At 35.5% G+C, this 25,350-nt stretch overlaps 1 long non-coding RNA gene across 1 annotated transcript; it reads left to right on the plus strand.

Moving 5' to 3' along the window:
* Positions 1–1,074: 1,074 nt before the first annotated feature.
* Positions 1,075–24,964, plus strand: LOC125316927. The gene is made up of 3 exons (XR_007199914.1): positions 1,075–1,085; positions 5,535–5,540; positions 24,838–24,964. It is a non-coding gene; the product is annotated as an uncharacterized LOC125316927 (long non-coding RNA).
* Positions 24,965–25,350: the final 386 nt, after the last annotated feature.

Raw genomic sequence — 25,350 nt, forward strand, 5'->3', positions numbered from 1 at the left:
GAAAAATAGTTTTTAATGCCTGTTGGAACAATAGCCCATTGGAAATCCTAAACACAACTCTCATTCAGATCTGAGATTACCTGTATGGTCTGTGCTGCATTTATTTATTATTGCTACTTATTCAAAGATGGACATTAACAAAAGTTGACCAAAAGTTTGAATTCAAAATTTCTGTTTTGAAAAAGAAGGAATATCTGGAATCAAAGTGAGAAGCAGAGGGCTGAAAAAGTATTATATCTGCTAGCAGGAAGCCTTGGAAATCAAGACACAGGAAACAGGACTGTGGTTAAGCTTTAAAAAGGTTGTAAGTAAGAGCTTCAATTGTTTCTAAGCAGTTAACAGATTATTAGGGGACCAATATGCCAGAGACACCGCAGTTCTGTACTGGTTGGTAGAGAAGTGTTTAAGTGCAAGAAAAAAGATTAAAAATGCATTCAAATCTGTGTAGAGATTTTATGGAAGAAAAAGAAAGTTTCATATTAACAAAATTTTTACAATCTTATTTTTGTGTTAAAAATTCAATATAAAGTAACAGAAATAAAAGAAACTGCCTCTATGTATATTTATGGATACATATGTAAAGATATATGTATATACATATATGAATATGTATCATGACTAAATAGTCTTGCATTGTAGGTATTGCAAAAGAGAGCATAAGCAAAACTTTGTGGTCATCAGAAATCATAAACCAAGTTAAACTTTCTGTGGGAATATTTGGGCCATGGTGGGTTTTTCAAAAGAGGTATTACCTGTTGCCAAGGGACCTGTTTTGTAGTTCTTCCAGAAATATTTCTCAGTAACCCCATTTTTCTTCGTTAGAAGACTTAGCCATATTTTTTTTCCTTATTTCCATTCAAAGAAAATGATACAAGAATGGCCACTTGTTTTCCTTGACAGGATTATGCTCAGCAAAAATGCTTTACATTAAAATGCTGAGCCAACAAAATCCCAATTTTATTGCACTGACATCATAACAGCTCCCTAGCAGCTGTTATACTACTATCAATATATAGCATGGATGTAATTATGATACGGGTTGGTGGTGTTATTCAGCCTAATAACTCCTTCAGAGCATATGCAGTGTAACTGTATGGCCTCACCTGGAATATTGTGAGCAGTTTAGTTCTTCACAATATAAGAAAGACATTAAGCTATAAGAGAGTGTCCAAAGGAGGGCCATGAGGATGGTGAAGGGTCTTGAGGGGAAGCTGCATGAGACTGAGGCCACTTGGTCCATTCAGGCTGGAGAAGAGGAGACTGAGGGGATATCTCATTGCAGTTGATAACTTTCTCACAAGGGGAAGAGGAGGGCCAGACCCTGAATCTCTTTTCTGTAGCAACCAGTGACAGGACTCAAGAGAATGGCCTGAAGTTGTGTCAGGGAAGGGTAAGTTGGATATTAGAAAAAGGCTCTTCATCCAGAGGGTGGTTGGGCACTGGAACAGGTTCTGGTACTGTGACCTGGGACGTGGTCACAGTACCAGCCTGACAGAGCTGGAAAAGTGTTTGAGCAATGCTCTCAGTCACATGGTGTGACTCTTGAGGATGTGCTCTTAGTTAGCTGGGAGTTAGACTCGATGATCCTAGTGGGTTCCTTCCAACTCAGCATATTCTCTGGTTCTTTGATATATCTCTCCAGGACTTCTTTGTAATCAAGTCACAAAGTGAAAAATTTGTATTTAACATTAGTATATGGTAGATGTTATTCACTGTATATTATCCTTTTTACTTTTATATATATTTTAGACAGGTATTCCACTTAGTCATGTTAAAAGTCCATTTTGAAGTTCTCAAGTTTGATCTAGAGAAGAAGGCATCATTGAGGAAATAAAGGAAATAGACGATTTCTTCCCTCTGTCCTCCATGATGTAAAATCCATGATTTTATGTTAGTTCTCAGGAAAAAAAAAAAAAAAGAAAGAAACATTTTCACAAGTTTCTATTGTTCATTTATTTCCCACAAATAGTTGGGCTATCAACTTGCCAAAAATCAAAGCTCAAAATGCAATTTGTTTCAGGCTTTTATGTGCAGCTGTAGGAAAATATAAAAGTAGGGGTTTTTTTATAGTCATGCATTTGAGAGGGATGAGAAACTTGGAGGCTACTAGAAACAAGATGACCCATTCTCTGTTTTTTTTAAATTTGGTTTGACATAGGTGTTTCTTATTTTTCAGAATAAGATCGTGAGTAGTTGAAAATAGCCCAAAGTAAAACTTTCCTCTAAGATTTTTATATGACAAAAGACTCAGTTATTTAAGACATTTCACTCCTGCACTCTCATATGTCTCTCTCTCTTCCTACTTGGGATGGTGATGTCAGTGCCAGAAACAGAGCTAAAGTTAGCTAAATCTTGATTTCACTCACCTGTCTCACCCATGTGCTGCCTACAAAATGGATTTAGCTTAATAAATCTAACCAGAAGAAAATACTGATTAATAACAAATTGGCATAAATGTACTCATAACTTACTTAGAAATGTACTCATAACTTACTTAGATGGAAGTCATTATGTTCATCAAAATACAAAAGCACATCTTTAAACTATTTTCTCAATAGTACTTAAAATTATACTTTCTAATTCTAAGCTTCTATCCAGCAATATTTCAATTGTCAAGCTGTGAGTTGGGCTATATTCTGTCTCTTCTTGCACCTGACAAAATGTTCCTAACAATAATTAAATTACGTTTGCCGTAGATGAAAATTAAGATGAAGCTTCCACCTTGCTTAATACAGACTATATCCACTTGTATAGACACGGTAGTCCTTGTCTTTTTTGGTAGCTCTTATAGTTGAAAAACAGATGTTAATCAAACCTTTCAAATATGTAAACATAAAGGCCCATTACGCATATCCAATTTACAATGGGCAACATGGTGTAGGCCTAAGTCAGCCCTAAGCACCATGAAGCTTGGAACTTCATGCCAAACTTGCATTACTTCATCACTTAATGGTGATTATGGGGCCTGCAATGTGCTATGTCACTGCCATTGTCATGTCATTTTCTTGAGCTACGACTGAAGCTTGCTTTTATATGCTCTGTTGGATATTAGACTTTAGAAAATTTAGACAACTAGAAAACAAGTTTAATTCTCGTAGATCCTGTGTTGCTTTTTGCATCCAAACTGATTACCAGATATTTACTGAAAAGAGAGTAGATTATTTTTAGGTCCTTGTTAAAATTTTCTCATGCCATGTTCAGCTTTCCTGTTTCTTTCTAAAATAAACAAACAAAAAGCAAAAAGCATTATCAGTTGGCAATCAGAGGGGACTGAGAAAGCACTTATATCTAGTTTGAGTTTGCATCTTGTTGCCAAAGGACATAATTTAGAGAAAGGCAAGGAGATTTACCAGGTATAACTTAATGACTTTTGGAGCAGTGAGAGCTCAATATCATGCTGTGAGACCACATGAGCTGGTTCCCCAAGATTTTTCTTGTGTTCCTAGTCAATGGTAACGTGAAGATAAGGGAAGAGAATTTGTGTAATGTACCTTGGTGCTGCAGTCATTTGACACTAATGGTCTTGAAAGATAGACGATTGATGGTAAATTTAGTGACTGTTTATAGGCTGAGCCCAAAGGCTGAATGTGAAGTGCTAGCACCAAAACTGAGGGGAGAATACGATCTTATAGGACCTCAGAAAGTGTACCAGCCTTTGGTTCAATCACAAAGTCTTTCCCTGAAAATCAATTTCTTATACAGATTTATGAGAGTGTATTTCCCTAACTGCAAGGTAGATGGAATACTTCCATCCAGCCACAAGGGTGCTGAAGGAAAGAGTATTATTAGTCTCTCTTTTATGCCCTTTTGTACTGGGCTGTCACACTTAAACTGAAGAAAGAAAACCAAGGGTTTTTTTGTTTGGATGGGGTTTTTTAACAACTTCAAGACATTAACTGACATACTGACTCCAGGGAGTTCATTGTACAACTCTTAATGGCTTCATCAGGATCATATGTGATTTGTTGTATGAACTGACAGCCAAGGTATCCACATGCTGAACTAAAAGATAGGAAAAGTCTAAGGTGAAATGTTCTGAAAGCATGAGAAGGGATTTGTGAGAGAAGAGCTGAGGAGGAAGGGGAAAAGCTAACAGACTGACTATCTATTCTACTCATAAAGGCCAGTCTGTGCCTTAGAAATCTAGGTACGTATGTACTGGAAGGCAAAACCATGTTTGCTTAAACATAATCTTTTCCATTTAGCCACTACAAGTTTTGTGGAACAATGTGGTTCCAAATGGCAAGTAAGATAACAAAAAAAACCCCAAAGAAGCCAAAATACTGAACAAGAAAAATAAACAAGCCCAAATTCAGGACCAAGAATGAGACTCACCTAGACATGTTCTCCTAAGTCTCCACACCACTTCAGCTTGCTTGGAACTGTGTCTGTATGTACAACAGGAATAAGAGAGAAGACATGCCTTTAGTTGTATTTATCTAACATGAAGGTACACTGAGGCTTCATATCTGTAAAATATAATTATTTTGGAAACTCATAGTGCTGTAATTCTCATAAATGCTTTTGTGGTAATGTGTGCCATTACAAATGCTGAAAAGAAAGTTGCTATATATGTCTGCTATCACAACTGTTCTATTGCAATTGCATTTGAAATAGGATGTGCTTCAGCAATTCTAAAAATTAGACAGGTAATACAGTGATATACACAAAGGAATTCGCTTTTTCTTCTTAACAGATTTTGTGGTATAAGCTTCACTTAGGAACCTAATTTTATTACTTAAAAATAATTGTTTTGTCTTTCTTTATATGCTTCTGATTTTCAGAGGACACTTCTGATGCTCAAAAAGTTAGCTTTTTTTGTCCTCATGGGACATACAAATAAGCACACTCTGTCTGAGAGTTTTATGATCCTGATGCTTTGAGCATATTTCGTGTGATAGTCAAGTTATGGTAAAGTGACAGCAGGGTGTCCGCATGACCTTACTGTTTTATACAGGCTGACAGTGAGAGCTACCACGAGACAGCCTTGGATATGAATTGGAAATAGTTGCAGTGAATTACTTAAAGCATTAGACTGTACATGCAGCATGGTACTAAATAAGAGAAGTGAATGTTTCTTCACATAGGCATTTGGCATTTTGCAACAAATTAATCATTAAATTTTAGATAACTGGAAGGTAGTTTACCTTCTTACATTTGTATTCCTAGGACTTGAACTTCTCCAGTATCCCTAATGAGCTGTACCAAACAAAAGTGAGGCTGACCTTGACAGGATCACAGGAGATGTGTTTAAATGGGAAGTCTGTACCCAGATTTGTTTAAGGAACATGTGACTGATAGCAAAAATATACTGAAGAAAAGGCAGAAGTGAGGGAAAAAGAAAAGAAGTCTGACTGTATTTGGTAGATATTTTTGGCTGCAAACTGAGACAATGTCATAATATGTGTTGTTGCCCAAAGGACGTTGATAGTAACTGTATGTCATAAGGTTAGTCTGTCCCCTGTGGACATACAAATAGACTCATGATCAAAGAAGAATGTGTGCCTATTTTATATCACTTAGAGCAGAGTGAGATTTCAGTAACTTTTTGAATAGCAGTTTTAGAGTCATGAAGTTTTGTCAAGATGTGTATGTACATCAAGATGTGATACAGGAAAAGAGTAACTCAGTTATCTTGAACTATTGAACGGGTATCGCCACACATTGCAGAGATTTCTGTAGTCCTCTGAATGGTCCACCAGGACCGTGAGGTCCTTTTCTGCAAAGCTACTTTCCAGCTGGGTGGTCCCCAGCATATCCTGGTGCAGGAATTTTTACCTCAAAGGTGAACTTAATGAGGTTGCCGTCGATCCAGCTCTCCAGCTTGTTGAAGTCCCTCTGGATTGCAGCATGACTCTCTGGTGTGTCAGTCTTGCGTCATGAGCAAACTTGTTGAGATTACACTCTTCCCCATTATCCAGATCAGTAAAGATGATAATAAAGAGGATCACACCCAGTATTGACTGTCAGTGTGCACTGGTGACACCTCCAATTAGATTTTGTGCTGTAGATCACCCCACTCTGGGCTCAGTCATTCAGCCAATTTTCAATCCCCCTCACTGACTGCCCACCCAGACCTTACCTCATCAGGTTCTCTGAGGATTTTATGGGAGACAGTGCTGAAAACTGTACCAGAGTCAAGGTAGACAATATTGACTGCTGTCTGCTCATCTAGCAAGCCAGTCATTTCACTGTAGAAGTATCAGGTTGTTCTCCACACTAAAGTGACTGAACTTATTAACAGTGGGGGAGAAAAGGTACATAATGCAAAATGCAATGCTATTATAAGAAACACATTTAAACTAAACATTGGAAGAAGTTTTTGTGTTAACAGAAACTCCACTGAAGCTGCGCATTACATATACAGAAAAAAAATCCTATTTTCTATTTTCTGTATTTTCCCTTTATTTTTCTTTTTTTTTTAATAATATAACTTGAAACTGTGATTGCAGTCAGGGAGTAGAATTCCCAGCTCTATCTCAAAAAATAGTCAGGTACTGCATTTCCACGTTTATAATCTGCAGATTAAATTTTGTTAGGCATGAAACCATGGCTAGAGTTCATAGTGATTGGTGCCAACTTCCTGAATATTCAGTTAGTGATGGAAAATATGCAGCCTCCTCCACACTCCTCTCCGTTGCCTTGCTGTCCCTTATACCCCACAACCTTCTGTTCCTTCTATTTCAATAGCTCCTCTCACTATAATTCTGCTTCCACTTCTTATTTGGGTTATCTATGGCTTTATTTTTAAATAAACATCCAGTACAAGGAGCAAAAGTGCAGTGAAGCATAAATCTGTTGCAGAACACGTGACTCAAGGCCACTGAAAGATGCAACATTTTTCATTTTGTTTCACTTGTTCTCTCCTCTTTCAAGGTGATGTGGTTTATCTAAGGACTATACAAATAAAGCATTTAAAGGGGGCTTTTTTGGTTTATACATCATTATTAAAAATTATTTTAGAAAATTGTTCTTCCCTTACTGTAGAGTGCCATTTATTGAATTACAATCTAATAAAAAATAGCTTCTTCTGTTTATAAGAATGTAAATTGGTACCGTGGGTAGGAAAAAGCATCTTGACTGCTTTTTTAAGTTATTGAGCAATGATTTTTTTTAATGCTATCCCAGAACTCTCTACAGAGCTCTTTATTATTGTGTTGAAAAGCTGAGGTTAAAAGCAGAGTCTTCATGTCAGTGAATCGAGCCATGATTTTACAAAAAAAATTAGTCATAAATTATATATGTTCAGTTTGTAGCATAGGAATTTAAAAAGAGAAAAGAGAGGGAGATATGAAAAAAATACAGTAAAGGTAAACAATTTTACTTTGCCAGTGGAGAATCATAAAGGTCAAGTGATCTGGCACTGCCTGCCTCTGCCCCTATATGGTTGTACACCAGCATTTACAAAATGGAGTGAAATGAACTCTGAGGGAAAAATATTTTTAAAAATCATTGAATTTATTAGTGGAGTAAATGACATTCTACTTCAGGAGGAATTGTATTTTTCTACTAAAACTAGAGGTATGACAAATAATAAGCAAGGTATACACATCTGGCTGGGGATCAACCTTGACATACAAACAATATCATTCAACAACTTTCTTGAAATAAATCTTATGCCTGCTGATGTCGTAGTACCTTTTGTGTCCACTACCTTGTGTGATATAAGGATTATATCAGGGTGCAGCAAAGGGTAAATTTATCAAGGATTGCATGATCCAAAAGCCACTGAAAACAATAAGATAGCTTCTTTTCACTTCAGCCAGCCTTGGATCAAGTCTATGTTGGTTATTGCTTCAGGCTGTGGATACCAGCTGGGCTTCAGAATTGTGTGACTCGCATGTGCTGTCAGGCCATGTTTTACTGAACTGGGACACCAGCTAAAAGGGGATATCTCTTTATGCCAATTACATACATTAGATGGTTCTAGGGTTCTTTGCAGACAATACGTGCTTAAGTTCTTACTATGCTGCACTGAGGAGCAGTGCAAGCTGGTAGGATTAGCATTTTCAAATTTTCTTTACACTTAAAAAGGAGATAAACTGTCAAGCATGAAGAATGTAAGTACTTCTGTCTAACAGCAGCATATTTCTGTTTGCAAAATGGAAGATTTTTTTCTAATTGAGAATTCAGTGTGAATTTGCCTTTTAAACTATGTTCATAAATGCAAAGTTACTGAAAATAGTTCCCCACAAATGTATACTTAGGCTGAGTAATTATAATTTATATTTTATTTCTATAGTTTTACTTCTCAGAGAAGGTTTTTTTTCAACAGAATCTAAAAACAATCTGCTCAGTGGTAACATGTAATTTTACAGTATTTTTTAAGTTGAGCACTCTGTGCTTTATTGTCTCTCTTTAATTATGCCATAGTCAACAGCACTGCACATGGTCTTTACTGTATAATTTTCTGATCATTCCCAGAAAATATTGGAGGTGTTTGGGCTGCAACCATAAGCCAAGATTTCCAAACCTGGACGTCTGCAGTTAAAGTTTCAAATCCTTATTAAGACTCATAGATAAATATGACCTAATTTTCAGTCCTTTAGTTCTTTTCAGTTGATTCATGGCCACTGAAAGTCTTTGAAAAGTCGGTGAAATTTATGTAGAAGTAACAATATGGATTTAGAAATTTAATTTCAGATGCTTAGCTGTGGCCTAAAGAAGTGTGTTGTGGTTTCCAATATTAACATGACAATCATAACTGTCTTTTGATGGCAGGTTTACTTCTGCTAAAATCAGTGGGACCTGTGCCAGTGCCCAGCTGGGGAAGGATTTGGCATGTTATAAGGAAAATGTTTAAGTGTAAAAAATAAGGACTTGAAAACTATGGTCCAATTGTGGTGTTCCAAGAAAGCAGACAGATAATTTGAGGGATTTACGTGTTCATAATAAGAGAATAGATATTCTATTAAACTTTTGTGTGATCCATTCTTTGGCAGGATGTTGATGTTTATGAATGAGTCTTCATTGTAATCCCATGTGTTAATATACACCCTTTTACAATTCAATCTGGCAGCTACTCCAAATTCATAAATTGTCCTGCTAGATGCTTCCAAGGTCACAGTCCTTCAAAGCACTGTTTGTCAAATTGCTCTGACACACCTCCTGCTGGCAAGCCTACTCTCAGGGTGTTAATATTCCATTACAGAGCCACATGAACTTGCAAATGGATTGCAGGCCACAATAGAAATGTCAAAAAGCTCAGGTAGATGAAGGTAACTGGTGATGATGACGGCAGGGAATCTGTTATTAGAGGCAGAAAGTGTCTTCAGAAGAGGCAGACATTGCACAGAAATTTCCAAAGTCACTCACAGAATGTTTAAGCAGCAATTACATTTTGTGGCACAATATGTAAACCATAGATTTTTGTAATATGATGATGAAAGGTCATGTCAAAACCATGAGATTTAGAAGTGCCTGTTAGTGCTAACATGCCTACAGAATTGTACCTAGAGAGAAAATTCTTAAAATGAGATAAAGGAATGTGCTAAAAATAAAACCTTTGGTTTAAGAGTAACTAATGTTGTCAGAAAAATAGCCCAGTATATCAGGCTTGATTTTATTTTCATAACTACCTTAACTCAGAAACACTTAAGTACATTTAAGAACCAGGGAGATCCAAGTCAAATCAGAATCATATCCTAGCTTTTTATCATTCATATACAAAGGAATTCTGAAATTGTAACTGGAATTGAGAAAGCTGTTGCATATAGAAGCAAACACACATTTTGAACTTAAAAGTTAGCAAGTACTTATTTAATACGGGAATTCAAATGAGTTTGGAAATATTCTGTCTGCATCTGTTTTATGCATTTTAAAATGCATGCTAGTAAACTAAATGTGGTCACACAGTTTCTTATTGCTCTAAGACCCTCAAAAGAGATGGTTTTCAAAATTTGAAATGCATGCTTGTTTTCAACAAGACCTAAAATGAGGCAAGTGAGATCAAAGCAGTAAAGTGAATATTTATGCAGAAAAACATATGTTTAAAAAGTGAATCATCAGCTAAACCAGATACAATTGCTTGTGGGTATATTTCATAGTAAAGGCATAATCAATATGACAACCCAAGTTAGACCCTGTACTAACAATAACTTCAGAAGTGTCTTTGAACTTTCTTTCTTAGACTATAAAGCACATCATTTGACTTAGACTGCTCTTTATTACATCTATACAAACAATACAAGAGTTTTAAATCTCATCAGCAGATTTATAATTTTAGTAAAACAAATAAAATTGCAAAAAAATTTTTCTGTCTTTTGCTATTTTTTTTAAATAAGCTCACAGTATAACTATGTTTCTTCAAAGATAAACTCCCTGACAATGCACTTCTCATTTCTTTAATTTATGTTCCCTAAGTTTTTCTCTCTGTCCTGTCTTGCACTCTCTCTTTTCTACACCTCACCCCTCAAACTTGACACTACAGTTTCTTAGACTTGAATGCACACCTGCTAGACTTCTAGGTAAAGAAAGTAACTTTGTATGAGAAAATGTCAGGAAAGTCAGAATCTGAAATTTATTAACCAAGATATGGCAAATGTAAATGTCAGCTTGTGTAACTCTGGGTACCTGAGGTTGCAATAGATTTTTCAGCTGTCTGGGCAATGAAAAGTGAACTTTTATTTCAATGACAATGAAATAGCGCTATACCTGATATGAGAAAGTGCTCTAGCTAGAGGGCATATTTCAAGCAAATTAGTTTCTACTTGCCTGTGTGTCAAAGTTTTCACATTAAAAGTGAAGTTACTATATGCAAAACACAAAAATGCATATTTTCATTGGTTATCATTCATGCTCACTTATTTGAACAATTACAGATGAAGAGCTATGTGTTATCATGTGATCATATTAAATATATTCTTCAATCTTATCTGTAAACTCTTAAAAACTGCTGACAAAAGCTTCAGAACAACTCAGACTCAGGAGAACTTAATGGACATCAGTAGAGAGGAAAGAAACAATTGAAGAGTAACTTATCTCTCCAACTAGCACAGAGAGAAACACAGGAATTAAAAGTGAACTCTCACTGTTGCAGTTTAAAAACATCCTACTGCTTTAGCACAAGAGAAACAAAAAAAAGACAAACCACAAACCTCAAAAATCCTCTACAAATAATCAACCCAAAAGCAGTCTTAAAGCACAATGTACTGTCTATCTGTACTCTACTTGCTGACTTAAGTTCATTGCTTGGAGTACTATCTTAATGTACAGAGAAAAAAGGTTCCTTTAGAGCAAAACATCCCTTTTGTGTGGTCATTTCAGTGAATGTCAGAACAGGTTTTGATTACAGAAATATCAGTTTTTCCTCTCATCAAATGTAAAATCATGCTATGATAGAACAATATAAACACAGATGCCTGCTTAGAGTTGAATTTTGAATCAATAGAATTACTGTAGTCAAATAAAAAAAAGTCCAACTGAAAAACAATGACAACAATAAATGTGGTAACTATTTTTCTGTCTCACCTCATATATTACATTTGATAAACAATAGAGCTGAGAACTGTTCATATCCTCAGCCACCCCCTCCTTTGTCTCTCATGCACAAGTACATGCACATCATTTACTATTTTGCAAACGCATAGTAGAACTTTCCTTAGAAATGTTTTTTCTTTCACACCTATATTTACTAAGTGAAAGAAGAATGATCATGAAAAAATATTCAAAATACGATATGTCTCATATAAATTAAAAATATATTAGCCTGTGTGTGCTGCTTTCCTAGTTACTGCCTTTTGATTACTGCTTTGGATTTCATCCTCACAGTAATGGCAATGATATGGCATTAGTTACTAGTCTTTTACTTCTTGGCCATTTATTCACTTTTTATTGTTACTGCCATAATTCTATTTCAACAAAGAGGAATAGTGAAACTAGGAGTGCAGTACTCACTGAAAGATAAAATAGGTCTTGCTAACATCTTTTCTCTTAGCAGAGCTGTGCACTGCAGTTGTAACAATACAAAGGAAACCATCACTTATATTAGAGAGCTCCCACCTCTGTGTGCTGAGACGTATGCAGAGATCCACAGTGAAAACAACTCCTAAATGAACCTTACAGTAAATGTGGTGGTATTATCAGAAGTTCAGTTCCTCTGTCAAGAGAATAAATATAGCTTTCAACCCCCATTTACATACTGCTCAATGGAGGAGCTTTTCTGTTGGATAATAATTACATCTGTGTTCTTGATACTAGATCACAGAGAATAGCTGTAGCTCCTCAGAAATATCTTAAGGTAAACAGATAGATCTTAAGGTAACTGAAGTTATATGTGCTTCTGAATGATCAGTAATGTATTCAGAAATAATTTATTTGTTACAAGACAAATCCTATATCAGGTCATTTAAAATTTGTTTGTAAGAAAATTTGTATCTGTGACCTACATATAGATATCTCTTTAAAATAAGGTGGACGACGGCAAGTACAAACAAACATGCACTTTATGACAAAGAGTAAATACAATAAACATTTCATTTTCAATAGGCATTCAATAAAAAATTCTCAAAATTAGTTGCTATTCCCATTTTGTGTCTTTGTAAGCCAAATAATTATTACTGTAAGAAATAAGAACCTATAAGAAAATAATTCTTACAGTGCTCATTGTAAAGATAAAAGTCTATAGTGATAAAATGCTATAGAATTTTCTGGTTAATAACAGTGAAAACATTACTCATGTATTCTCATTTCAATTGGCCAAGCCTGACACCGTAAGTTAGTAGATTTTTTTGATTATTATTATTTATTTTTTTAAATGGAGACATAGCTTTTACTTGAGTGTGAAAACTCTGCCACATTTGTACTTCTCATTTGACCCCTCTATTATGTTCTGCATGACTTGGAAAAAAAAGGGCAGGGATGTGAAACAGTAAGTCCAAAGCCAGTTAATAGCTTGTGATTCATTCCACTTTAATTCTTTGACTGGCATCATAGTTGAGACTAAATGGTATCACTGTACCTATCCAGTTAGGTACATGATTAAGAATTAGACTCAGAATGGAGCTAGACTGAAGGCAAGTTAGCAACTGAGATGTCTAAAATGAGCATTGAAACCCAAATCTACTCTCATCAATGACTATATTGGAAGTAACTGTCAGAAGTAGGGACAACTCTTTATTCCCTTTCTTGTAGCTTTTCCCCTGTACAATAAAGAATCTAAATATTTTTAGATAATTCACATTTTCTTCTCTAGACCAGAGGGTATTTGATTTTTCAACTTAGTGTCCTCTGCACTTACATAGAAGGAAAAGATTCTGGGCTCCTGCCCTTACTTAGGAATTTCTTCTGTGATGTACATCCATTTGATGAGAATACACAAACAGGGCTGTATCAGGGATCACAATTTCCAGAGTTGAATATCCCAGGATTTACACTTCTGACAATGTAAAGGGCTTGATCAATTTTACATAATTTGTTTTATTTGATGCAATTTTATCAGGAGTTGGGCGCCTCACACATTTAAAATATACTTGGTGAGTAGATCAGTCTTCCAGAAAATAGAATTAATGTCCAGTGGTTTTCATAGAATTTATTAAACTGAGAATTATGCTGATCTTCAATGCCTGATTCGAAAACTTGTTTTAAACCTGAGACAATTATTTAACAGGAGGATTATAACACCAGCACCATATTGCTAAAGTAGGCTATCATTCCATGTGGAGTCTGTCACGGTACTGAAATGCCGAGGAGAAGCTCAGCCCCCACAGTGGAGTTAAACAAAAGTGTACCTCATCTTTTCACCTTTAGTAGGCTAAGGTGCAGGTTGCCAAGCTTTTAAGATAGCAAGTTTAAATATAGGCAACTCAATTCCACCTACATTCTATTTTTGGTATTAAAGTCCTCTGTAGGATTGAGCTCTAGGTTTCTGGTGGAACAGATTACATTCATTGCAAACCTTTTAATCTTAATTAGGGTTCATGCCTGAAGAAATAGAGTATCTGCCTATATTCAGATTAAAGCTAAAAAAAATTCCAACATGGGGGGGAAAAAAAAAGGAGAAAAAAGAAGAAAAGAAGAGAAACAATCTGAACCTTTCAGTCAGAGGAAAAACTGGAGGCTGATTTAAGATGTTAAAGAGAGTGAGGGCAACAAGCCAAAAACAAACCTGTCAAATCAATTTTGTGACTGGTCTTTTCTGAGAAATTGTTGTTTTCAGATGCACTTTATTTTTGAGCATTCTGACAATAAAATTACATGAGGAAGTGCTTCCTTCCCAAGACCTATTTGTCAAATTATTATTGCCAACAGAGCCATCTCACATCCATCAGATTATTGTCTACTTATTTAAATTTGGTAAACAGTTAATAAACAGGAAGTTTGCATAAAATTGTATAAAATGATTGGAAATAGCTATTAATACTGCTTATATAAGTAAGCTATTTTTAGGCATCATCTGTGGCACTATTTTGTTTAATCATAAATAGAAAACTCTAAAAAATAATTATAATATTACTTTTGATGAATTTTTGGAGAGAAATAGTAAAGAGAGTGATAGCAGAGAAAATATATTTCTGAAATATATTTAAATTTTAGCACAATCATATTCAAAATTTGAATGTAAAAAAATTAAAGATTAAAAGACTATCACAAAATACTTGGGGTTTATGAAACTTGATTGCTGAACAAAATATCTTTTTCATTCCTAGGATAAACCCTCTTTTTTTTTTTTTTTGTTCAAATGCATAGTCAACAACAAAATGCTCAATTCTATATATAAATTAAAATTTAAATTATATTTCTAAATTTTAATTATTTTTATTCTCCATGTTCCAATTAGATAATTTCACTTAAATAGGCCCATTGCATTTTGTGATGCACTTTTAATATACAACCTTACTGTCTTGCCTTTTGTCCCAGTCACAAAATGAACTTTTAATATACAACCTTACTGTCTTGCCTTTTGTCCCAGTCACAAAATGAAAAATGAACTAGAAAATAATAACTTCAAAGAGGAGAAGAAAGAAAAGGTTCAGTTAGATCAGACATACGTTTACCTCTGATAAGTAGTAAGGTGTAGAAGTTAGGTGTGCTCCAAAAATGGCTTGAAATACTGAAATCATGCTGCCATTTAGCACACAGATTAAAAACAAAGCCAAATGTAGTCCTCTAATAACTTGGGATTGGGCAGTTTTCTGGTTACTGACTCAAAAATTTGTTTCTGCACTTTCTATGGATATAGGAGAAAATTAAAGGTTCCAAATCTCCGCAGTTTCAGTCTTAAACTAGTTAACCCTAACTAATTTGAGAGCTGAAATTTCTGTAATATATTAAGTATACATAGTCAGGATATGTTAAGGAAACCTTGAGGAGTGGAACCAGAAACCTGGGCACAGAAGAAGGAAAGTGAGAAAACATATGCTCCTGAATGTGAAATGAGGTAACATAGCTGTCACTTAATACATTTTCAGGACTTTTTCTAAAGCAAAATGGGAATTAGTTTCCTGTCTTGTACTGTGTGCATACCCACTGTATATGTGAATAGACACATAGTTTGAACACTACTGACAACCTTTGACATGATGCAGAAGACCACTAACTAAAAATCTCAAGTTCATTCCAAAGAATATTCCAGAATATCCATAAGGAACTGGCATGAAACTTTCCAGAAAAATCATAAGTGTTTGAATTCACAAAACTGGTTTATAGCCCATCAGTTTTAACTCCAGTGCTGAAGCAAACACAGTGACTTTGGAAGCCAATTTCTGAAAGCAGTGACTTTTGAGATTGAAAATAAAAACGAAAAAAATTCAAAATTCACAGACTTAATTGTCTCTCAGTATAATCATGTCCAATACAATTCACACATGATTTCCTTTAATCAACATCTATGTTATACAATGTATGAGAAGGCTTCCTTGCTCCACTTCCTGGCCTACATTCTAAAGGGCAGTATAAGTTTAGTCTTACAGATCTTAGGAGATCTAAAGCAGATTTAGAGGTGTTGGCCCCATAATTAATTTGCTCTGAGCAGATCTAGCTTGTCTGAGAGCTCTGCAGCTTTCCTGAAAATCCTTTCTCAGGGCGAAGTTTATAGAGACTTCCAGCACAGCAATCACAGCAATCCAAAAATTACATTTGTGTGAGGTGGGCAATGGTTCAGGTGGCCAGGTGTGTACTGATATGCTGCAGTGGCACTTTTTAGTGTTCTAGTGACTGCATTATCATCATTTGGCTGCCTAAGCTGCAAAGAATTTTTTTTTTTTTTTTTTTGCATGTCATACCATTACTTTTCCCCCCATTTTCTACTACTGTATGAATATAGCAACAGAAAAAAATAATTTAATTTGATTATTTAAAAAAGAAAAATTAAGAAATTAAAACATAAATCTGGAAACTTTCCAAATAATAATGTATGGCTGGGATATCTTAGAATGGAACTTTCTGAGCCCTCTGTAAGTTTCAAGTGAAAAAAGGCCATAACTAAATGGAGTTTAATTTCTCCTTTGTGGATTAAACCCAAGTCATAAAATGTCACCAAGGAATACAAATACGCTTACTCACAGCATTTGTTACTAGCAGTACTGAAGTAATTTTATCATGTTTCCCACTTAGGAAAACAGTTGACACTCAGCTTGGGTGAGTAAATTGGTGTATTCCTGGCTTTACGTCAAGTGATCTTTCTATTATATGACAGCTGATTCATCACAGATGAATCTCAGACATATACCTAAAACACATCTCAAATTTAAATTATTGTTATATTTGCCATTTTTTCCCCAGATTTTGAATAAGTTTCCAGTTTTTATTTGAAATATGAGGGTGTTCATGATATTATATTACTTGTAGCATTCTATAATAGAGGAACTTTCAATTTATTTTTTTTCACCATTATTAGAGGCAACTGAAACTGCCTCTTCCTGCTTCCATTTGTTCTTTTCCCAGTTTTCGTATTGCATTGTTACCAACTCTTTGACGAGTTGCTCAGCTGTAGCTTTTGTGTAAATGTATGAGCTGGAGATAATTGCCATTTTTTATATAGTTTTGTTGTTATAATGTCTCCATCTTGCAGAAGTTTGCACACATTGCCTTTTAGACACAGAACTGTTTTATCCAAGCTAGAAGACAGATAACCTTACCTACATAAGGATGTTTTAATATTCTGACCAAAGGAGATATCTTGAGATAGACTCTGGTTTCCAAGATTCTTCTTAGGTACATATCAGCCCAGCTTCTTTTTAAATAACATAATGGAGGGTGGGGGGATGAGGGTATTTCTACAGAATATGGACTTTTGCTGGTTTTTTTCTTACATTGCCTTTGTCATTGTGCTATTTCAGAAAGAAGTAGCCAAATGTTGGAGCTTGTGGTGCCAAAGATGGTAAACTCTCAGAGAAGATTAAACCTTTTGATATCAATTATCCAAGCTTTACCAGAGAACAAGATAAATCTTATGAAAAGGAAAAATGGGCTTTTTAAATTCCTTTGGACGCGTGGAAACAAATGAGAAAACTCAAAGCAAAACTCCTCAAGCACTACTGAATCCCTGCTGATAGCAAGTAAAGTATATCAAAAGCTAATGCAATCCTCTTTCACTACTCCTCTGGGAAGAAATGGAGTTTTCAAAAGCTTAGTTTGAGTCAAAAGTCCAGTTCAATGGTTCATGACCTTTTTAACAAATCTGGACTGAGTTTTGGTTTTATATTGGTAGAGTTAAATACTTCATTTTTTGAGTGTGTAGTTTAATCCTCATGACCTGCATATTTTGATCATTTTGCAACCTACTTTCATTTTGGTTTCTACTCCTGTGGAGTATTTAAAGTCCTTTTTGTAAGAAATTTTCTACATAGCGCTTTCTACTTTTTATGTTTCTACTTATTGAACCTGTTACACAGTTCAAAGCTGAGATATTCCAGAAAATGTTTGTTCAATGTTTGTATAGACAACTACCCAGCAGCAAAGACAAAATATCCCAAAACTTAGTATTCAGTGGAGCTCAGACTTACTGCATTCAGCATTTGCCACTGAAAAATATTCAGCTCAGAATCCTGTGTATTCGAGACTTCAAATCTTAAATAACGCCTTTTAATTTTTTAAATTTTATTTATAATCTTTGGTATAAATCTGTAACAAGCTGTGGATAGCTATTTGTACAAATGAAGTGTATTTTGTGCTGCTGAGTAATCAGCTCTATTTTGTCCATGCAGATTTTAACACCTTTTTATCTCACTCTCTAAAGGTGACTCTTTTAGAAAGTGACAAGTTTTGAAGCCCAACAGAGGCATGGCTGTTGCAATTTGATAACCCTATGTCCAGTCAACAGTGAGGCTGAGACTGTATTTTAAATATGTATACTCTCCCTCTGTATGTTTATATTTGCGTGGTTCAGTGCATATAGATCAATACAGATATGAACCACACCATACTAACTCAAATACAACAAGCAGAAGTGGCCTGATCCTGTTCCCCTCCTGGTTGATCAAGGAAATTATACACATATATAAATGGTGGTGGTCTCTGGATCCTAGTCTAGTGCACAGCCAGCACATCAACATATGAACCCCTAGTGTTCACAGCCCCATTCCAGTTGCTGATACCCACACATAAAAACAAAACCCTGGTCACATGGATGCAGGGACACATGACCCCTTAATTTCCTCCAGTAACAAACCTTAAACAGTCTATCAAGTAGCTGGCCCATGGGTCCTCTCATTTCCCACTTTGCCTCATGCCCAAACATGCTCCCTGCTTGAATGGAACTCACAGGTAGGTGGTTTGGATCTGTGGCCTTGCTCATAGCCCTCCCTGAGATCCCCTAATCTCAATAGCTAGACAGGACCAACTGTCTCTCCAGTAGTCAGTCTCAACACCTCTGTACTCTCCTGTATTTGAGTAAATTTATGGCACTTCTGATACCTGATTCCCATCATTTTTATTCCACTCATTATCTAGTCCACCCTGAAGTTCTCTAGGAAATTGCAGGCACCTACATGCACACCCGTGTACAGTTTGCACGTGTTCCTGTCTCTTCTGCTTCTGGCACCACAGACACAAACACCCTCTGGTCTCTCCAGCTGCTGCACTGAGGCATCCACATGTGCACATGCATTCCCAATAGAGTCCTCACTCAGGAAAGCAGATAGAAAGGCAGTCTTTTTGGAATAGAGAATTGACTCATTGACTAGGAACAGGCGACGGCTAGACAAGCATAGATTCTCTTCTTACCCAATACCAGCCCATTTTATCTCCTTATCCCTCTATTTTCCTGCTTTTCTAACCACTTTGATCTCTCCCTTGCCCCACCTTTGGCTCCTGCCCAGAACATTCCATTATCTTGTGCAGTCCCACAGCACTCTTTCTTGGCCCAGTGAGTGCCATCTTCCAGATCAGGGAGCTGCCCCTGTGGACTCGTAGTGTCGGGATTCACCGAGCCCATAGGGCTCATAATGCTTCCCTGGGATAGCCCCAAGGGACAACGGAACAGGGGCTCATGTTTCTGACTCAGGGCAAAGAGATTTCCATGGGCAAAATTAGCATTTAATCACATAAGCTAACAGAATCCACTGGGTAGAATTTGTTGTGAATCTCCTGGTTGGATCAAAAATAATATATATTAGTTAAATTGTATGATCACTTCATTTCTCTTTGTAGAGAAATCAATGAGGAGACTGAAGATAAGGTAAAGCTCCTATCATGATGGTGACTTCTATAGACTCATTACCTCTGCTAGAGTAAAACAAAGATTTTTTAGAAGAATGGCTACAACAGCACAGGTTGAGCATTGGCTGAGAAACTTAACCAAAATTACTAAGTTTCTATGGACAATTTTTGAAAATTAACTTAAGTTTTATAACAATATTTTTGAGCATCGCTTCTAAAATATAAGTTAATAAAGGACTATAGGTCTGCATTAAACAGATTATACAGAAACAAAAGCAGAGTTTTATGATGTATTCAAATGTTATACTTTTATACAGATTCTTAGTCAATAAGGATAATTGAAATTAGATGAATGAAATTTACTTTACTGACAACTACATGTCTTACTGGACAGAAAGGAAACCATTGTGAAATATATGTTTTCTGGAAACAGCATAAAAAATGTTTCATAAATAATCTAGGTGTCATCCTAGATAAAGGTAATAGACTAGAATCCATGGACAAGCTCTTGCAACTGTATGCATATAAGATTTCTGATTGACAATGTCTCTCTAGTCACACCATATTTTTCTTCCAAGTGCAGTGTATTTGCAGTTTGATTAAATAGATATGTGCTCATTCAATAAATACATGAAACATCACAAGCAAAAGTAAGTCATAAACTGATACTAAAATCATATTTAATGATAAAGTAAGTTTTACATGTCTTCCTTAAATTTTTACTTCTAGTACAGGTGATTTAATTATGAGTTGTAAAAACTACCTTATATGTCCCTTAACTTAAAAAATGAAAGGCTTGAAATTATCTGGTTTAGGCATTTTTGGGGGTGGGACCAAGTAGTGGCTTTTCTTCTTTAAAACCATTTTTGAAGAATGAAATCTTTAATGTTTTCTCAGGTGTCTCTGGTGATTTATCTATTGCTTTCCTGGGGCACCAGAGAAACCAAGAACAGGTGTCCAAGAGTTACACTAAGATAAATATTATGTGTGGCTTTTCAGTGGACCTCAGCAAACAAATCTCAAAATGGTATATTCCTTGATTTTCTGAGAGCAGTTCACACACATTTCAGATATATTCTTTATTCAGGGCTATTTGAGTAATTCAAGACTTGAGCTTAGATTTTGTCTTTGTTACTTGAAAACAGGAGGTTTAAAAAAAATTATATTTTTATATATCTATATATGCTTATAAATTCACAAAAACTTCATTAGTTTAATATGTCTAATTATATAATTCCTAGCTTGCAAATGAATGAGAAGAGTACAAATCAATTTGTTAAATACTAATGTGCTTAACCTCAGTTCTAGTTATTAGGAAGTATTTGGGGCTAATGATAGTAAGAAATGGTTTAAAAACAAAATTTTATTGGTCATGACAGGATATAAGGTATTGAAAACTGGTGTTGGAATATGCATACTTCTTTGCTATGCATTTTTATTCCATTTTGTTTCACTGCTGATCAGTTAATAAACTATTATGTACCTGTGGTTTGAACTTGTTCTACATTCTTTTGTCTTTTACCAGCACTGCAGACATGACTGTTATAGTGAACAAAATGAAAAACAAACAAACATTTTGAAGGCCGAAAATGCTATTTTTGCTTTTTTGTATCTTTTACAGTTTTGCCTTTTTTTTGTATCTTAAGAAGTAGACTTGCTGAGTCAAAGAAAGCTCCTTGTCACACTACATAAATAATTCCTGTCCCTAAGGTTAGCCAGGCAAGTGGAAATTATTCATTTCTAGTCTCCAATATCCACTCTCACAGCAGTGTCTATGACTCCTATGGTTCTCATTCTTGCTAAGGGACTTTATATGTGTGGCTCTCTCTAGCACAACATTTTAGCATAGAAAGACTTCTGATACTATGGGGTTCCAGCATCACTCCTATAAACTGCAGAAGTGCTATTGTTCTGCACCATAGCACAGGGAATTGAAACACAAAGAAGCTGTTTCACCTCAGATCCCAAGGCCACATCAGTACCAGATCTGGTAGCTGGGGTTTAGGAGGAGATGCTAAGGGTGCAAAGGGTTGCAAGCTCAGGGTTGCAAAGGTATGTGGCTCAAGCTACTTGTGTTGCCAGTGTAACAGAAGAACTTGGTTACAACCCAGAATCCTTAGGCCTGCATTTCTTTCCCTGGAATTAGCTCACAAAGTCCAAACTGAAGTAAAAATATAAATTGCCTTGCCAACAGATGGAGAATATTTGCTGATTAACAGCCTGAGAAATCTTGACAATGTGGAGACCAAGCTTGTGGTACAACCAGTATCTAAACCTGAACAATCAGCCTGTGCCATAGAGGATAAAAAATTTTCTGAAGAAAATCTTTTCAGACTGGGAAAAGTCATTGATCCCTAGTAAGGTATTCAAGACAAGCAGTGACATGTCTGAATTAAACTCTCCTTGAATTTGAATTCCACTCCTCGGTATGGGTGAAATTCTTGGCTATCTTTGTTCAACAGTAGTTTTATTCTTGAGTTAAATGGAGAATAAATCTTTCACTGTTCGCTATACCTCGTCCTATGTCCCTCCAAGAACAGTTCCTTCATTTCCTTGCCTATGATAGAAGCAAGGGCTTGCATAAACTTCAGGTTTAATACAGAAAAGGAATTGCATTATGCCATGTTCTTGAAGATTTCTATTCTTGAATTAACAAAGTCTTTTTCTGAAGAACTAAAAAACATTATAGGGGATATTTAGTAATACCTTAGAAGAGAGTTAATCGAAAAATGTAACTGACTATGAAGATGGTGACAATTTTAATGGTGTTAGGCAGACACTTCAAGTGATTTTTTTCATATAATTTTAAACCTAACTTTTCCTATAAGCTGATAAGACAGCTACTCTGTATTGACACACTTTGACTAGAATATATTTCTCTCTTTTTTTTAAGTGTTAAACTATGATAGGTGCATTTGTTCAGTAAAAAAAGCTTTGATGTGAAATGCTGCAAAACTTGCAGGCGTATGAGTTTTATTTTGATGATATTTGGAGAATCTATAGTTCTTCATGAGCTATTAAACCTATTAATAACTGGGGAAAAATTTCTGGGGGAAAATGTATTCCTCCTTAAATATTTTGAAAGGGAAAGTAATGGTTATTTTACAGGATTATTGACATTGCAGTGAGTACCATTCAGTGATTAAAACCTCATTGTGAAGGCTACTATAAAGCCTATTCCAATGCCATTCACTGAACTGTTGATTTTAGTGATTCAGGTTTCTAAAAAATCTTTTACCTTTTTTCAAAGACACTTGCCACTCAAAAACCTATTGCAGAGAAATATAAGTGGAACATTCAGCATTCATTTCTAGCTTGCTTTACATTTCTTGGAGGACTGATAATATCATCAGGACATCAGAAAAGTTATAAATTTTCACCCAATATCCTGTTTTTAAATTGATGGAATATTTTCAATGTAGAGTATGAAGCTATAAAACATAAAGTATGCTAACTTAAGTTTCAATTAATTTCAAGTCATCTTTTCAGAATGAGTTATAATATTGACCTCTGCTGAATCATATGACAGAAACTGCACTGAGAGAGAGGAGCTTAGAGGATAGGAGGGAGGCATTTTGCTTGGTTTTGTTTATTTCATTTGGTTTTTGAAGGGCTACAAGGTAGAAGCATCCTGGGATTCAATCCAAAAAATAAAAAGAACTATTTTAAAAAAACAAAACCCAAATTGTCTCGTGAAAATAAAAAAAATCTTGATTATATCATTCCATCTGTGTTGATTTCACTGTGAACTCTCCATGTATTTTTGCAAAGGCACTTTCCAGGGAGATAATCAAATTAAGCCGCTCTATAGTAAGAAAGCTACTATGTATTCCTAGTCATACTTCCTTCAAACATGATACACACATTCTTCACTGGAGTCATGCTGCTGATTATACCCTGAAACCATTTTTAAATTAAGGTTCATTGGATCAAGGCTGTGGGCTTTCTGTTGTTGCTGTTCCTGGTTTTGGTTTATTGGTTGTTTTTTTTTATTCCAGATGAAGTCCACAAGACTTTAGAGGTGTGTCATTGCATTGGGAAATTGAATTGTTGAAAACATGTCTCTTCTTGATAAGGATCTGGATTATTGTCATACAGGGGTTTTTTGCATATTTTTATGGTATTTGTTACATTCTCAACTGGGGACAAAATTTATGTTGTTTTGAAGACTGGATATGCATAAGACCTTAAGAACCTGATATTTAAATGCATTGAGTTCCTCCAAAATGTATTTTTTTGAACAGCAAGAGTATGCAATCTTCTCAGGTTTACACAGATTAAGAGTCTACTAAACTCTAGCAATTTAAACTGGTACTCTGAATAAGTAAGATTTTCTTGAAGTATGGATTAAAAAAGACAGAAAAATACAACAAGATTTTCACATCAGCTAAGCATTGCAGTTACCATGATGGTAGAGCGCATTACATTCTAGTAAAAGTAAAGAGAATTTATATGACATATTAAATCCAAAGATTAGGAGTCTAAAAACATTACTTGTTGCGGGAAAATAAAAGAAAACAAAGCATTGTCATATCATTTCAAAGTTAGGACTGACTTGCCACAAACAAACCGAACTGAGCATTTGATTTAAATGGAACAAGTCAGATGTCTCAAATATAAATAGATCTTGTCATTTAACATGAAATATGCTTTACAGAACCAACTGAGCTCCCTTATACTTACCTATGATTAAAATACCCAGAATGGGATACTCTGAATGCAAAACTGGTGAGGATTTATAGGCATGTGAGGATAAATATTTTCTAAGTATCTCAGATTCTCTAGAGCTATCTTTTATTATTTATACTTAAGTCAGAATGTCATTTACAGTTCTAAAAAAAATGTCTGCATTTAAAAGTTTATGACTTTTTTTGTCATAAACTTGGGTTTAGAAGCAGAAGTTCTTGTATAGACAGTCTACCACAGAAATAAAGTTTTGGTTAGACACAGGAAAGATACCCTTTGAAAATAAGCAGAAGAGAGATTTGAAGTGGGAAAACACCTTCCTTTTTATGTCTCATGGAAAAATGCACTTAAATTTTGCATTAGTTTATTTTATAAGTGTTACACTGGTAATTTTAGCAGCTGGAATGAGTCTGGGAATAAACACTTTTAAACTTTTTTCTTTTTTTTTTTTTTAAAGTGGTTGAAAATCCAAGAGATTCACAGAACTTTATTTAAAATTACAGCTTACACTGAACTGAGTTCTACACACCAGCCTTCTGGGAAACTGATTCAAAGTCCAAGAATAATAGAATATCCTGAGTTGGAGGGACCCATGAGGATCATCTAAGTCCAACTCCTGGCCCTGCACAGGACACCTCAAGAGTCACACCATGTACCTGGCAGCATTGTCCAACCACTTATTGAATTCTGTCAGGCTTGGTGCCATGACAACTTCCCTGGGGAGCCTGTTCCAGTGCCCAACCACCCTCTGGGTGAAGACCCTTTTTCTAATATCCAATTTATCCCTCCCTGACACAACTTCAGCCCATTCCTTCAGGTTTTGACACTGAAGAGATCAGTGTCTGCCCCTCTGCTTGCCCACGTGAGAAACCTCTAGACAGCAATGTGATCTCCCCTCAGTCTCCTCTTCTCTAGGGTGAACAAGCCAAGTAACCCCAGTCAATTCCCCTCTGGACCCTTCACTATCTTTGTTGTTCTCCTTTGTATGTCCTGTAATAGCTTTATAACCCTATATTGCTCTGCCCAAAACTGCACATAGGACTCAAGCTGAGGTCCAGGATATGGTTG

This window comes from Corvus hawaiiensis, chromosome 26 (assembly GCF_020740725.1).
Source record: "Corvus hawaiiensis isolate bCorHaw1 chromosome 26, bCorHaw1.pri.cur, whole genome shotgun sequence".
Taxonomy (NCBI): Eukaryota; Metazoa; Chordata; class Aves; order Passeriformes; family Corvidae; genus Corvus; species Corvus hawaiiensis.